The sequence below is a fragment of the Squalius cephalus genome (genome assembly GCF_949319135.1).
Source record: "Squalius cephalus genome assembly, chromosome: 11".
Lineage (NCBI taxonomy): Eukaryota > Metazoa > Chordata > Actinopteri > Cypriniformes > Leuciscidae > Squalius > Squalius cephalus.
The window spans coordinates 26463223-26475369 of NC_137132.1; the positions used below are offsets into that span (position 1 = coordinate 26463223).

Consider the following 12147-nt stretch of genomic DNA (forward strand, 5'->3'; position numbering starts at 1 on the left):
AATGTATCTGTCAACTGTAGCAAGTCCACTGCAGCCCAGTATTATTATTTATGGAGGTGAAAGAACGGGTGACACCATCACAGTAGTATGTTCGACTTTCCACACGTGTCCATACAGAAAACCATCACTCTGAGCGGTATTGAAGGATCTGATCAATTAGACAATGATCATCTTAAAGACGGCTTGTGGAAAATCACTCTGACACGCACAAGTGTCGTAAAAGCAGAAAGTTTAACTATTAAGTGTTCTGTAATACATCATGGTGGCGAAACAGTGACAACTACAAAGGACAAAAGCGCACAATGTAAGTGAACACAAATATGCTTTGTGCTGTTAGATATAAGTTCACTTTAAATGTCACCGTTGGACCTATTTAATTTCAATTTCAGGTGTTCATCATAGAATAACGATTGAGCCTGTAGTGGCAAATGTCACAGAGGGCATCGCAAAGAACTTCACTTGTTCCGTCTATCACTCCTGCCAGAGAGAGACTCCGACCATCACATGAAACTATGAGAACATGCAGGTCTCAACAAGGAGCAAAACACTCTCTGGTTTAAATCAGGTCACCAATTCCAACATAACCTTTCTGGGTTCAAAAGACGATCATGGGAAGAAATTGTTATGCACTGCAAAATTTTCTGGAGGAAACATTGAAGCTTCTGTTGTATTACATGTGCAGCGTGAGTAATTGGCATCTGCAAAAATTAAAGGTGCCTGGAGGAACCTTTTGGGGTTCTTCACTTCGCCACACCGGCGGAACCGTCTGTAGATCCTCTAGGCACCCTTTAAAAAGGGCCGGTTCTCTGAGGAACCACACAGGTTTCCTGAGGAACTCTTATATGAAGCACTGTGTGGAACCACTGTGGGTGCCTCCAGGAACCAAATTTCAAATTTCTATTATTTTTTTTTTTTGTATTAAATTAATTTCATGTTGTTACTACGGTTACCATAAACTTCTATTATAATAAACAAACTGAACCAAATACAAAATAAGAATTGTTTATTACATATTTTAGATCCATTTTAATACATACACTTCAATGCACTTGGGGAAAAAAGCTAGTAATAGATTAATATCAATGAATAAAAAAAATTGTATAATACATAAGTAACATGAATAATCAACCATGTGTATACAATAGGCTACACAAGAAAAGACATCTCAACAAAATGCATAGAAAACACATGTTCCATGTAATAAATCAATGTAAAAAATTAAAATTGACTAATTAAAAATGTCCATCTTCACTTAATTTTAAAACGTGTTTCAGTTCGCTTAAGTCTGACGCTACTGTTTCCAAGTCCAAAAGCTCTCTCAGATGCCAAAAACAAATAACAGTGCTAATATGCACTCATTGTTCTGTAATATTCCTGAAAATGATGATCCTAACATTTATCTCTATTCCGAAATCTCAGATGGTTTAGTTATTCAGATATTTTGAATCATAAAATGTTGAAGTCTGGGATGCCGTGAGACTGGAGACTGTAATGTACACTATGGCTTTTGAAAAGCTTAAATGTGTGACTTGAATCAACAGTTCCCATAAATGGTTGTTGAGTATTCTCAATATCTAGAAACAAGATAAAGGAAGTAGAAGTAGAGGCTTCGACCCGGAAACAGTATTCCTTATGTCACAACAAGCACAAAACATTTTCCATTTGAACAGAGTTAAGGTGCAGTAAAATTATCTGTTGTTCTGTGAATGTTCGCTGGTGAATTCAGTCATTTCAATAAGAATCCATACGATCAGCAAGTTTGTGTGGTGGTTCATACATTACATTGCTACACTGCTGACAATGGTCAATGGACCTTTTTGCCTGTGTAATTTCACGAAATTCACAAATGTGACCGCACCTTTACTCACTGCAACATAAAATGCAATCAATTATAAAATCTTCACAAGGGACATGTGAGGTACTTAACGAGTTAAAGTGAAAAGGTGCATCAGCTTCATTTTCTGTTTGTTTTTCCTCTTTTCTGGTGGATGGTCCAGGCACTTCAATGATTTTCAGGTTTACAGGAGGATTTTTATTCTTGTTCAAACTTCACACTTGTATTTCAGTTTACCGAGATCCCTGCAAAGTACAAAATTTACTGTTAGTAAGGTTATTAAAGTGATAGTTGTGAAATTTAAATAATTTCCTCAACCTTGTGACGTTCCAAACCTGTTTGACTTTTTGTCTGTGGAACCCAAAAGCAGATCTCAGGCATAATGCAACCCCAGTCACCGTCCAGGGATGGAAATTAACTTTTTTGTCCACCGGCCACTGTGCACTGTAAAAATTAAAGGTGCCTGGAGGAACCTTTTGGGGTTCTTCACTTTGCCACACCGGCGGAACCGTCTGTAGATCCTCTAGGCACCCTTTAAAAAGGGGTGGTTCTCTGAGGAACCATACAGGTTTCCTGAGGAACTCTTATATGAAGCACTGTGTGGAACCACTGTGGGTGCCTCCAGGAACCAAATTTCAATTTATTTTTATTTTTATTATTTGTATTAAATTAATTTCATGTTGTTACTACGGTTACCATAAACTTCTATAATAAACAAACTGAACCAAATACAAAATAAGAATTGTTTATTACATATTTTAGATCCATTTTAATACATACACTTCAATGCACTTGGGGAAAAAAGCTAGTAATAGATTAATATCAATGAATACACACAAAAAAAATTGTATAATACATAAGTAACATGAATAATCAACCATGTATATACAATAGGCTACACAAGAAAAGACATCTCCACAAAATGCATAGAAAACACATGTTCCATGTAATAAATCAATGTAAAAAATTAAAATTGACTAATTAAAAATGTCCATCTTCACTTAATTTTAAACGTGTTTCAGTTCGCTTAAGTCTGACGCAACTGTTTCCAAGTCCAAAAGCTCTCTCAGATGCCAAAAACAAACAACAGTGCTAATATGCACTCATTGTGCTGTAATATTCCTGAAAATTATTATCCTAACCTTTATCTCTATTCCGAAATCTCAGATGGTTTAGTTATTCAGCTATTTTGAATCATAAAATGTTGAAGTCTAGGATGCTGAGAGACTGGAGACTGTAATGTACACTATGGCTTTTGAAAAGCTTAAATGTGACTTGAATCAACAGTTCCCATAAATGGTTGAGTATTCTCAATATCTAGAAACAAGATAAAGGAAGTAGAAGTAGAGGCATCGACCCGGAAACAGTATTCCTTATGTCACAACAAGCAGAAAACATTTTCCATTTGAACAGAGAGTTAAGGTGCTGTAAAATTATCTGTTGTTCTGTGAATGTTCACTGGTGAATTCAGTCATTTCAATAAGAATACACACGATCAGCAATTTTGTGTGGTGCTTCATACATTACATTGCTACACTGCTGACAATGGTCAATGGACCTTTTTGCCTGTGTAATTTCACAAAATTCACAAATGTGACCGCACCTTTACTCACTGCAACATAAAATGCAATCAATTATAAAATCTTCACAAGGGACATGTGAGGTACTTAACGAGTTAGAAAAGTGAAAAGGTGCATCAGCTTCATTTTCTGTTTGTTTTTCCTCTTTTCTGGTGGATGGTCCAGGCACTTCAGTGATTTTCAGGTCTACAGGAGGATTTTTATTCTTGTTCAAACTTGTATTTCAGCTTACCGAGATCCCTGCAAAGTACAAAATTTACTGTTAGTAAGGTTATTAAAGTGATAGTTGTGAAATTTAAATTATTTCCTCAGCCTTGTGACGTTCCAGACCTGTTTGACTTTCTGTCTGTGGAACCCAAAAGCAGATCTCAAGCATAATGCAACCCCAGTCACCGTTCGCTTTCACTGCATGAAACACAAGCAGAAAAAAATTGTGTAAATCATTCATGAAACCATTCTTATGCACACTTGTCTAGTTCAATTCAATGCAACAATTTATGTAAAAATGGTTAAGCTCCAAAAATGTCCCAGAAAAGATCCTAAAAATAATCAATGAATTCACAACTCATGTGTTATGGTTTGTGTTGTAAGTCTTATGAAGCCATTTAATAGCTTTTTCCTTTTTTTGTCGAAAAAGACCAAACTTGAAGTTATAATTCAGGGTTCAAATGTCTTATATTCAGATGCATATGATTAAGGTATTAGCCTATAAAAAATGCATGACATTATTGGCTCCAAACCTGTGATATTACATGAATGTAACATGAATGAGATTTGAGAGCATGAGGGAAGAAGATTTTCAGAGAATAACTGATTAAAAAACACAAGTACACGGTCAAACAATACAATTGCACACAGAGAAAGTTCATAGTAATAAAGTACTTGCATGTGGTGCAGGTAACTTACTGTAATTCAATGTTGCCACTGAAACATTGTACTGGTTGTTCTGGGGAAACAAAATAATAAAGCTGATTATTCACAACATAATATTTATTGACCACTAAATGGATTCAAAATGATATTTGAGAGAATGAGGGCACCTGTAGTAAGTAAAGTTAGGCTAAACAAAAACAGACCAAACTATATTAACCTGCTTTTGTTATTCATAACAAACGCCAATGAGGACAGCAGGAATCAGCTAAATTAGTTAGGCTGTAGTTATCCTATCAGCAATTTGAAGACACAGTTGTACAGAATATGTTGAATTGAATGACTAACTTTAAATCAATCTAAGACAATAAGTCAATAATTTCCATTTGTTCATTAGTGCTAAAGTTAGCATCGCGGCTAAAACCTTCATACCAGATACTGTACAATAAACCATAGCAATAAACGAGTGGTAAACACTGTAAAAACGTAGTAATGTATAATAAATTTAGTTTATATATGTGTGTGTTTGAATATATAGTGAGTATTTATATTTCTTTGGCGAGTTTACAAACCTTGTAACGGAGAGCCGAACAAACGGCGGAAGATGCGGCAGGCTTTGATGAGGAGAGCCGTTACTTTCAAACTCGATGACGTCGATCAGCTGAGCTTTGTTGCGCGAGCAGCGCGAGCATCACTGAAGCGACGACAGCAGAGGAATAGCAGCAGCTTCGTGACTGAATAAAACCTTTATCCTCCTGGTTCTTCTTCTTCAAATAATAATTTATGAAGAAGTAAAAAATATTATTTTATTACTATTATTTATTCAATAATAATTGATTTTTTTATTAATATTATTATTATTTAGTGTTGTTGTTTAAGGTTTAAATTAATCAATAAAATAGGCCTATACTAAATAAATGTAAGCTACCCAGGTGAAAAAGACGTAGGCTACTGTTAAATGTATTAAAATGCATTAAAGTAGGTTATATTTGTATTGAAGGCCTACTAAAAACACACTCAGTGACATTTTTAATAGTAGCCTACGTATTTTTCACATGGGTATATATCCTCCTGGGACCCAGAAAAAAAAAAGTTTTTTGAATTTAGTTTTTTTCCATGTCATCACACTGTTTAGATCACAATAAACAAATGGTAAAAAAACATTTTTGCAAAATAATATTTTATTCATAAGTTATGCTATGTCCTCTGTAGTGGACGCCAGGACTAAGTTGTTTAAAAAATAAAATGACATGAAATTATATGTATAGGCAAAAACAATGGGATTTTTTTTTCAATCACCGATAAATTTGGGGGTTTCAGGATTTTTTCAACCAAAATTTGTATAAAGATTATTCTCAACTATGTTATGAAAGAAATAACGGAATGAATTGATACACCATTTTACATTATGCAATATGTGGGTAAAATGTCCATAAATTAATATTCCCATTCAATGCAATGTATATATAAACTGTATCTAATTTGCACCTTAATGTGTTCTTGGAGCAACATTTAATGAAAAAAGAAGTGTAATAATTGGAGTAATAATTGGCAACATTTTAATAATAATATCTAATATTTCATAGGAATATTGACATATAATTTATTTCCATATTCACTTTTTGTGTCTCACAAAATGCCTGATAAACATGATTTAAGTCCTGGTGTCCTCTACAGTGGACACGTTTGAAATCAACGCCCTGTTCTGTAACAGAAAATATTTTTTTTATTTGAAACCCCATAACATTTTCCTGAGATGTTGTTTTATGAAATACAATTTGAAAAGTAGTCCAATTTAAATTATAATTACAATATATTATCGTATTTCCATAAGAATGCTACATTTGATCACTAAATTAATGTCAGACATTTTTAAAGACCAAGGAGAAGTTGTTTTCATGGTGAAACCTCCAAACATTTGGTATCTCTGAAAAGTCCTGAATGTGCTCTTTACAGGACACCCAGGTTGTGTCATGTGACATGTATGACGTCAGAGAAATTCACTCAAATATAATGTCCACTACAGTGGACAAAAGTCTATTCTTGGGTCCCAGGAGGATAGACTGAATCAAACTTAAGTAATAATAGGATAATAATAATATCATTCTGGCCTCACTGAACCATTGGGTTCCTCCAGATGCTGGCTTTAACATAAGAGATCCTCCAGGAACCACTTAAATGTTAAAAGATCTTCCAATAACCCTTTTATCACATTCAAGTTCCTCTATTTTCCCCCAAAGCACTTCGAGGTCTCATAGTAATGAAAAGGTGACTCCAGAACCTCTGAACTAAATACAAAGTGCTTAAAGGATCCCATAAGTTCCAGCAAGAACCTCAAATATTGTCAATGCTCCTCCAGTAACCCTACTATAGGAGAAAGAGCTTTGAGGCAATTAAATTACATTTTTAAGTTCCTTGAGTATCCGACAGGATATTTGAGGCTCCTTTAGTTTTTACAGTGTGGCTGGTGGATTTCAAAATCTACCAGCCACTCAATGTTTTTACCAGCCACTTTCTTATTTTTAACCGACAATGTGTAACTGCATGTGAAAATTAATACCACTTAAAAATGAAAATTCTGTCATCATATACTCACCCTCATGTTGTTTCAAACCTGTATGAATTTCTTTCTTCTGCTGAACAGAAAGGAAGATATTTAGAAGAATGTCAGTAACCAGACAGTTTCTGGTTTCATTGACTTCCATAGTAGGAAAAAAATATACCATGGAAGTCAATGAGACCCATAAACTGTCTGGTTACTGACATTCTTCTAAATATCTTCCTTTCTGTTCAGCAGAAGAAAGAAATTCATACAGGTTTGAAACAACATGAGGGTGAGTATATGATGACAGAATTTTCATTTTAAAGTGGAGTATCCCTTTAAGCAGTTTATTTAATCTCAAGTCTCAATGAAATACTGACATTTTCTATTTCTCTCTTATACACTCTTTCTCTCTTATATATATATATATATATATATATATATATATATATATATATATATATATATATTTCTCTTTTTTACCTGGATGTGGCATTTGGATGATTCGTGGTATTTTATGGCTTCCAGTTTTACGTTTTTAGTCCCAACAATGAAACTATTAGGCCCTGTTTACACGAGAACGCTCGCGGGTGAAAACGTAAAAATATTTTATCAGATGTGCCTTTCGTTTAGACGGCGACGGCGTTTTTGGGGCTTACAAACGCAAAAAAGTGAAACCACCCTCCAGAGTGGAAATCTTAAAAACGCTCCACCGTCGCGTTCCCGTCGGTGCGTATAGCGCGTCCGGCGCGAGTGATTTCAATGTTAAGTTAAGGCAAAGATGTTTTCTCTGCAGACATCTTAACCAGCTCTTAACGCCTGCGATGTAACGCCACTTTTTTTTTTTTTTCTAAAAGTGTCCGCCGTCTGTGTGAAACAGTATGCTATTTTTATTTACCCGCCACGGTGGCCGGTACACTGTTAGAAAAATCTGTAGAAATTACAGTATTACTGGCAGCTACTTGCCAGTAACTTACTGTAGATTTAAATTGATGTTATTTACTGGCAACAATTTGTTCAAAATTAAATGAACATTAAACATTAACAAGTCTTTATCTTTACAGAATAAAACTAAAATAACATCCTCATGCAAAGCATTCTGGGAACCAAAATCTGAAGGAAAAAAACAGAAAAAGGTTGATGAAGATTTCTGGTTCCCAGAATGCTTTGCATTAGATTGTTATTTTATAATTTTATTCTTTAAAGACAAAGACTTGTTAATGTTTAATGTTCATTTAACTTTGAACAAACTGTTGCCAGTAAATAACATAAATTTAAATCTACAGTAAGTTACTGGCAAACAGCTGCAAAAACTACAGCAAATTTTTTACAGTGTAGGTGAAGCGAGTTTACCCGCCACAACACAAAATCACCCGCATTTGGCTGGTGGCGGGTGCTAATTTCCATCCCTGTCACCGTCCGCTTTCACTGCATGAAACACAAGCAGAAAAAAAATTGTGTAAATCATTCATGAAACCATTCTTATGTACACTTGTCTAGTTCAATTCAATGCAACAATTTGTGTAAAAATTTTAAGCTCCAAAAATGTCCCAGAAAAGATCCTAAAAATAATCAATGAATTCACAACTCATGTGTTATGGTTTGTGTTGTAAGTCTTATGAAGCCATTTAATAGCTTTTTCCTTTTTTTGTCGAAAAAGACCAAACTTGAAGTTATAATTCAGGGTTCAAATGTCTTATATTCAAATGCATATGATTAAGGTATAGCCTATAAAAAATGCATAGCATTATTGACTCCAAACCTGTGATATTACATGAATGTAACATTAATGAGATTTGAGAGCATGAGGGAAGAAGATTTTTTTTGAGAATAACTGATTAAAAAACAAGTACACAGTCAAACAATACAATTGCACACAGAGTTCATAGTAATAAAGTACTTGCATGTGGTGCAGGTAACTTACTGTAATTCAATGTTGCCACTGAAACATTGTACTGGTTGTTCTGGGGAAAAAAATAACAAAGCTGATTATTCACAACATAATATTTATTGACCACTAAATGGATTCAAAATGGTATTTGAGAGAATGAGGTAAGTAAGTATATACTTACTATAGTAAGTAAAGTTAGGCTAAACAAAAACAGACCAAACTATATTAACCTGCTTTTGTTATTCATAACAAACGCCAATGATGACAGCAGGAATCAGCTAAATTAGTTAGGCTATCAGCAATTTGAAGACACAGTTGTACAGATTATGTTGAATTGAATGACTAACTTTAAATCAATCTAAGACAATAAGTCAATAATTTCCATTTGTTCATTAGACCAATGTAGTTAGCATCGCGGCTAAAACCTTCATACCAGATACTGTACAATAAACGAGTGGTAAACACTGTAAAAACGTAGTAATGTATAATACATTTAGTTTATGTGTGTTTGAATATATAGTGAGTATTTATATTTCTTTGGCGAGTTTACAAACCTTGTAACGGAGAGCCGAACAAACGGCGGAAGATGCGGCAGGCTTTGATGAGGAGAGCCGTTACTTTCAAACTCGATGACGATCAGCTGAGCTTTGTTGCGCGCGAGCATCACTGAAGCGACGACAGCAGAGGAATAGCAGCAGTTTCGTGACTGAATAAAACCTTTATCCTTCTTCTTCTTCAAATAATAATTTATGAAGAAGTAAAAAATATTATTTTATTACTATTATTTATTCAATAATAATTAATGAATTTTTATTATTAATATTATTATTATTATTTAGTGTTGTTCAGGGGCGTCACTAGGCCCTTTTTAGGGGGGCTTCCCCTAAACTTCTGCCCAGCCCCCCTAAAAAATATTTGATTAATACATTTTTGATCGCTTCAGTCCCCTTTAAAAAAACTCATTTGAAACGGCGCCAAGCTGCGTCAAGTTTCGGCTCCTCCCCTTATCTGAGTCTGCTTGGATTTAGCGCATTTTTCAATCTGCAGGTCTCCGGGCTGCAGCGATACATACATGAACATCAGAGAGTAGGCTACAAGGTGTGTCGTGAGTGCATTTATTGATAGATTGCTATGATATTACATCTGCATCGGTGCAGTTCTTTGTCATAAATGCATTGCAGTTTACATAATGTAACTAGAAAAATGCATTTCCGGAGGAACTGCAAAGTGTGCTTGCTCGGGTGCAGTGCACTAATGTTAGCAGTGGATAGATGCGAGATGTGAGAAAAAATGCGAGAATGCAAGAAAAAAGATGTCAAACTGTCTTTTATTTTCGAATTTAATTCCTCAATCAGCGCTGGACCGGCATTTTCTGTCTTCCGCTGAGCCCTGGCCGTAGACAGATCATAGGTTTCATGCTGTCAATGCAGTGGTCTGCATTGTGCTGATCTTATTCACACTATCGAGTGTAGGTGCAGCATTCTAACATTGAGTCATAATGAGCTGTTTGTGAAGAAATTATCCGCTTCCAAATTATGTCATTTTAATCACGAAATTGAAACATTAAAAAACAATTTGCTCTTTATGGTGTGCGAGTGATAGAGCACATTAAAAAACAATTTGCTCTTTATGGTGTGCGAGTGATAGAGCGCGGCAGCAACAAACCATCAGCTTGCAGCGTAACAACATTGAATGCTCGGCCGAACAGCTGATCATAGCTGTACAGGGCGCCTTATTATTTTTCATCTCCATAAATATATCTAGTAGTAAAGCTAATGCAAGGGCTAGAAATCTATTAATCTTTTGCTGATACTTCCTGTAATAACTTGCAGGAGACAAATCCATTCAAGTAAGTTCATTTACTTCGGAGACATCAAAAGCCAGCAGTACACATGATAACAGCCAGGTGTAATCCATGTCTAACTAACAAGTTCTTCTTTGCTACTCTTAAGCCAAAGTCAAACTGCATTAGATTGCCCCCTACAGGTCAATCTACAAAAGCTCACTCTACAACATCCCCTTCCCCCCAAGTTTACAATATAATCATCATACTATGAACTTCATTTTACAATCCTGTAATTGATCCACAATACAGTTACAATACATACATTTTTTTTTTTTTTTTTTTTTTTTTTTTTACTTCATTTCATAATCTTTCAAATGACCAGGCAATTTCCTGGTTCTTTGTGACCTTCTCATAATCACAACAGGGCTAACAGATTTGTTCATTTCAGTTATTATCTCAGCAGTTGGAGAAGAAGCCCCATCTACTTCAAGGGGATTAACTTCCCCAGGAATGTCCTCAGCCCCTGTTTTCTCAGTCTCTTTAGAGCATACAGCAGCAGAGTTGTCAAAAATGTCAAAATCAGGAGATTTACCGTCCATTTCCTCCCCTGAAAGCTTCACAAGCAATTTCTGTCGGCCATGAATTTGATCCACATGTCTTCGGACCACTCTCCCATCGCCCAGCATTACTTTATAAGAAAGTGGTCCAGTCACAGTCTCTATGTCCCCCGGAATCCATTTCGGTCCATAACTAAAGTTGCGAACCAGTACTGGATCTCCGACACCAAAACTGCGTTCGCGGGCCTTCGTATCATGATGTGCTTTTTGCTTTTGTTGTTGTTTCTGAATCTTCCTCGTCAAATCAGGATGCATAAAGTCCAAAGAACACCGCAATTTCCGTCCTTGTAACAGTTCAGCTGGAGAGAGACCGGTGGTGGTCTGAGGAGTAATCCTATAGCTGAATAACACTCGGGCCAATTTAGTTGCAATTGTGCCTTCCACACATTTTTTTAGCATGCCTTTCAGAATTTGTACAGCCCGTTCAACTAATCCATTACTGGAAGCATGATAAGGTGCAGAAGTAACATGCTGTACTCCGTTTTTATTCAGGAACTCTTTAACTTCGGCACTAACAAAACAAGTAGCATTATCTGATACAATAAGTTCTGGTAGACCCTGGTTGCTGAAACTCTTACGTAAACATTCAATGGTGGCAGCAGATGTGGCTGAGTTCACAGGATACACGTCCATCCACTTTGAATGTGCATCAATCAAGACCAAGAACATTTTTCCCATGAATGGTCCAGCATAATCTACATGCAGTCTTTGCCATGGTTTTTCTGGCCAATTCCAAGGATGCAGTGGAGCTACAGCCGGAACGTTCCTATGCTGTTGGCACAGACAACAGGTTTTAACCAACCTTTCAACATCTTGATCTAGCTTAGGCCACCACACATAACTTCGGGCCATAGCTTTCATCCTGGACACTCCTGGGTGGCACTGATGAAGTTGGTTCAGGACTTCTGGTCTACCCACACTGGGAATGATGACTCTGGCCCCCCAGAGCACACAACCATCCTGTACACTTAATTCATCTTTTCGTGATGTAAAAGGGTCAAACTCTGCTCCAATTAATTCATGCCCA

At 35.9% G+C, this 12147-nt stretch overlaps 1 protein-coding gene and 1 long non-coding RNA gene across 2 annotated transcripts in view; one reads left to right on the forward strand and one right to left on the reverse strand.

Annotated features, from left to right (window-relative positions):
- The window catches only part of LOC307167355 (sialic acid-binding Ig-like lectin 14), a 340868-nt gene that overhangs the window by 259515 nt on the left and 69206 nt on the right, over window positions 1-12147 (forward strand). The window lies entirely within an intron of this gene.
- LOC307167368 lies at window positions 3324-5053 on the reverse strand. Its single transcript, XR_013822764.1, has 4 exons — window positions 4857-5053; window positions 4321-4360; window positions 3745-3819; window positions 3324-3654 (listed from the first exon to the last, which is right to left on the reverse strand). It is a non-coding gene; the product is annotated as an uncharacterized lncRNA (long non-coding RNA).